Raw genomic sequence first — 5,342 nt, forward strand, 5'->3', positions numbered from 1 at the left:
TTGCGCGTCAGGGAGGATGGGGGAGCCGACATCCCACCCTCCCTCCTCTCCACCGCCTCATCTTGGGAAAGGTGTCATTTAACAAAAGGGAGCTTGAGAAGGGTGTTGGAATGGTGAAAGGGGGGGGAGGGGGTCTGCCTGTGGATTTTTATTTCCGTGGGAAGGAAAAATGCTTGTGCTAGGCAGATAGATGCCATATACGCCGTGTACTCAGGTTTTTCTATTTATTGTGAACCAGAAATTCCCCTTATGGACGGGACAGATCCAGCATGGGTGACACCCAGGGCCTGCGAACTCCTGCTCTCTTGCCACAATCCTTTTGATCTCTCATTGCCTGAATGACTCATTTCCTACCCCACCCTTTCTCTGCATTTGCCTAGTTTTCTCTCCCCCCAAATCCACCCCCTCCTACTACTACCACCCTATTTCTGTTTTGCTCCCTGCATCTTCTGTTATCAAACTCTGCACTTCTGTCTTCATCCCTAGCTCCCTTGATCCCTGCGCTTAAACACCTCTCATGCCTTCTGTCCTCTTCATTTAATTCAGACTGCAGTATCTCTTCCCAGGAGATCTGGAGGTCCTAGGGTAGACAAGGAGGGGGTCAGGAGTTCCTTCTGCCCCCTTATCCCTAACCCAGATGAAACTTTGGGTCTAGGATGGGGGTCGGGGATCTAAGCAAAAAATGAAAAAGGAAAAAAATACCACCCAAAGGAGGGTGTTTTTTTTTTTCCTTTTGATGAGAAATCCCAAATATGTAGCTTGTTTACTCTTTTAGGCTCTTTATTTTTGTAAGATGCATAGAATGTGCTGTTTTCTTTTATTTTGACAACTCAGGAAGAAACTGACCTCAGAAAGAATGTTAGACTTTGGCTGCTCTCCTGTATCCCTTGTCCCACTCCCACCCATCTGACCCTGTGTCCCCCTCCCCCAGGGGAGATGCTCCTAGAAGACTCAGAAAGTTAGATTTGTAGGGAAAGGGAGAAGACCCAGGGCCACATGCAAACCCCTGCCATTCCTGGGACAGAAGTGGAATGTATTTCTCAGGCTTCCTCCCCAGGTCTAAAGTTTTGAGCAGGGAATGGAGTGCTGGATTTGAAGCAGGGGCCAATCTCCCTTCTTGCTACTTTACTGAGCCCCACTCTTCAGCCCTGTGTTTCCTCATACGGATTATCCAAAGCTTTGAGCTCCTGCCCACCTCCTGCCTGCCTGACCCTCCCTGGCCCAGGAAGAGCTCTCAGAGGCCATCTCATCCAGCCCTGACTTTGGCAATGGTCCTTTATAATTTCTGTTGAGAGGGTTCCTGTGGGAGGGAAGGCAGTCTGGTCACAAGACTGGTTGGGTACAAAATTGACCACAGACCCTAAACTTCCTTGTCTACTGTTTGCTGGGAGAGGTTCTTAGGATGGGTGAGCAGCCCCCATGGGTGAAAGTTCTCTGGGGAAGTGTGCCTTACCCATTTACCTGGAGTCCTTGGTCAGGGCCTCCACAGATTGGGAGAAGGTAGAGGAGGTGGGCAGACCTGTTTTCCCTGACATCAGAGTTTATTAAGGCCCATCCGAACTTCTACCAGAAGCCCTTCCCACCAACTTTCCCTTAAGGGGACATTTTGCCCCCACACCTCAGGGACCCCATTTCACAAGTCTTGAGCTTGGGTCCAAAAGGGAGAATACCCACTCCTGACTCTTCTCTCTCCCTCCCAGTCTCACATCCTGTTTATTGCCTACCCCTGCAGCTCCCACAGAGTCTCTGCATCACCTTCCACTTCTGGCTGGGTGTCCGTTGGGGATATTTCAGGTGCCAAGGTGCTGAGGGCCTAGGAGTGCTCCCAAGAAAATGGCTTTGTTTTTTCGCCGTTGCACCCTTGGCCTCTTTCTCACCCTCCTGTACTTGGAGCCAGCCAGTCGTAGGCCTCTGGTGCTTCCAGAACCATAGGTCACAGGGTCTTGGCTGAGAATGACCAGGAAGGAGCAAGGAGTGAAGGAGGTTCTCTCAGGTGTGTGTGGATGGGGGTGGGGGGCTGGGTAGAGGGTGTAAAGCAAGAGGGTTGGGATCTCAGCTTTCAGGGTGAAGAAGGGCTCACTGACTGAGCTCCAGGGTCCCAATGGCCTCCAATACTGGGCTCTTCCTGTTCTCCAGGCTTGGGGAACTTTGCACAAGGAGACAGCCCCCAGTCTATTGGCATCTACCTCATGGACATTGGGGTGGGAAAGGGAAGGGCAGGTCCAGCTCTGGCAGTGTTGGGGGGGCCATACCAAAGAATCCAGGGGCAGGGTGTTGGAGTGGGGCAGACTTGGCAAGTTGGCCCCCTCCTTCCTCTACCCAGATTGGGGTTGGGGTCTCCTTCAGCTGTAACCATTTCTACCTCATTTTGCTGCGTGTTGTACATGGACGTATTTATCTCCTGTCTGACGATGCTCTGCAGTTGTGGTCTGTCTACCTCAGAAGAGACTGTATTTTAAAAGAAAGTATTACACAGTATTAAAGTGATGACATGTGATTTCCAGAGAATTTTTTGGGGACAGAGGATATGGGTAGCTCTAGAGAGGGTTGCTGGGGCATCCAGGTCTGTTGGAACCCAGGGTGTGGTTTTGTGGGTGTTTCTCTTTCTTCAACACAAAGTTATTATGGAGCTTCTGTTACTCACTCCTCACAGGATATGCCTCTCGATGCTACACACTGAGGCTACAGTGAACACTCGGGCTCAGGAACGCTGCTTAGGGAGGGCTCTCTCGTAATTCTGAGCTCTCAGAGGGTCAGTACTGGGGTAGATGCATTGTATTTCCAGAACCCTGCAGTGTGAGGGGTAAAGAAGGGCTACCATGTTTATTGAATGAGTGAGTGAATGAATCCACAAACTGAAGGAACAGAGTTCATCCAGAGGAAGAAGAGGAAGGTTCATGAGAACCTGCAGAGCAGCCCCTGTTGAACAGAGCCTTCTTAGATGCTGATGAGTTGAGTGCGACTCATAGTGTCCCTCTGAACAACAGATCTGAACCCGGTCCTATTCTGTGCCATCCTCATCATCTCTAACACACTTGAGCCCATGGTTGCAGTCACTGTGTCAGTCTATCTCATTGAGAGGGTCTTGCTGTCTTTCACTGACTCCACTTTTCCAAGTATGTTCCTTTCCAAGTAATAGCTTCTCCTAGACACATGCCCAAAAAGTATGTGTGATAAAGCTTCATCTATTAGGAAACAGGAAAGGAATCGCTTGCTGAAAAAGAACTGTGGCAGTGTCTATGAGAGAAGGTTTGAACCCACAACTTCGGAGTAAGCAAAATCATTGAAAATATACAGGAAGCCAAGGGGAGCAGTGTACCACAGGCTCCCAGGCAGCAGAATAAGGACACAGGGACTCGACAAAGCAAACAGTGTCCTTAAGGGAAACAACTATGGAGGCGTCTGGATGTGGTGGCCCATTGCTGCCCTGTCTCAGGGTTTAACAGCCCCTCTGCTCTAAGCCCTGGAGGCTGAGGCTCTCTCTAGATTGCGTGGGAAACCTTATGGGGCGCAGTTCTGTTCTGCACACATGGGACCAACATTTGTCAGACCCAACTTGATGGCAGCCAGTACAGTGTTGACATGGAGGAAACAGGAATGGCTAAGGGAGGATCATGCCAAAGTCACATTCCCGTGCCTTACACAGTCTATAATATACAGGGACAGAATGTTGAATGTCTAGGTAAATGCCCTGATGGAAGATGTGCAGGTCATTTTAAAATGACCAGAAGAGACCCCAGATCGTGGTGATAGTAGTGGTGGGGTCTCAGTAGACTATGTGAGATGGGCAGGGATATAGCCTGACAAAACCATAGAGTCTAGAAACGTCACTGACATGTGGGCCTCTCTGTGAGCAATGATTTCTTACAAGAGTATAAAGTGGGGACAGAAACAGGGAAAAGAGACAGAAGGCGTCAGCTGGGACTGGACCCCAGGCCTTTCATACCCTCCTAAAAGCTGAGACTCCACTAGGAAGCTTCAGGGGAGGGGTATGAAAAGAGGGTGGCTGTGGATAGAGTCTCGACTGCAAGTTAAGAGTTCATACATTCACACATGGACTCAAAAGAGCTCACTGAACACCTATTATGCAATCATTGCTATGGGGATGTTAGGCTGGCAGTGTGATAGGGACAGTAAAAGGCAGAGCTGTGTGTACTGTGGGAACAGACAGGAGGGATACCACATGGAGATTTGAGCAAGGGTGTGTGTGTGTGGGAGTCAGGGAGGGCTTCCCAGAGACCCCCAGCTGAGACCTGACAGCAAGAGTGGCTCAGGCAGAACAGAGTGCAGGGGAAGCTGAGAAGACAGAGGCAGCTCCCAGCCAGTTTGGGGAAATGTAATGTGGGCCCCAATATCCAGGTAAAAGAGGATACAGGTCTGACTAGACAGGTGTGGGGAGAAGGGACATGATGGCATCTAGTATGTAAAAGAATTTAGAAATTGGAGGATTGGTGAATTGAAGATAGTGGAGAGCAAGAGGTCCAAATGAGGCATTTGTTTAAGTCCTGTAAAGTGGAGGTGGGAGGTGAGTTAGAAAAGATGGTGTTGAGTTTTTGAGGCACCACTGCAGATAGCAATTTCAATACTGAGACCCAGTTTTAGCCTTGGGAAACCGGTTTCCCCCTGTTCTTGGAAGAGCCTCCTCTCACCATTTCCATGTGTTGAAAACCATGGGCATCTCTGGGTGTTGGGAGGCCCCTCCCCCCAAGTCCTGTGTCGAGGAGTCCCATCCTGTCTTAACCCCAGGACATTGAAGGCCTTTGCCCCACAATCCGTGGGCGGTAGAACCCCCTGGTGTTCGGAGCCCCTCCCCCTAGAGTCTTTGGGTCCCTAGACACCGCTGGCGATGGCGTCGCCGGCTGGGGCTGTGGCTCTGGTCCTGTCGCTGTGGGGCTGGGGGCCGGGTCCAACGGCAGCCGAGGACGCTATGGGCCCTCACACAGCCGTCCGCCTGGCCGAGCTGCTGACCCCCGAGGAGTGTGGCCACTTCTGGTCACTCTTAAAGGCTCCCGAGCCTGATGTGGAGGCCGAGCTGGCCAGACTGTCAGAAGACCGGCTGGTGCTGGCCGAGCCGCCGGACCTCACGGAGCAGTCGGAATCCCAGGTTCGGCTCCGGAGGCGGCGGCAGGCGGGGCAGGACGCCGAGGGCCAGCCGGCCGAGCCCGAGGAGGCCTCCGACGGCTGTCGGGAGGCGCTGGCGGCCTGGCTGGCTGCCGAGGCGCCATCCCTGCCGTGGGACCGCGTGGCCCGGGCCCTGCGGCGCAGCGGCCGCCCGGACGTGGCGCGGGAGCTGGGCAAGAACCTCCACCAGCAGGCGACGCTGCAGCTGCGCGAGTTCGGGC

The sequence above is a fragment of the Elephantulus edwardii genome, unplaced genomic scaffold (assembly GCF_000299155.1).
Source record: "Elephantulus edwardii isolate Elephantulus edwardi_28Jun2011 unplaced genomic scaffold, EleEdw1.0 scaffold00278, whole genome shotgun sequence".
NCBI lineage: Eukaryota > Metazoa > Chordata > Mammalia > Macroscelidea > Macroscelididae > Elephantulus > Elephantulus edwardii.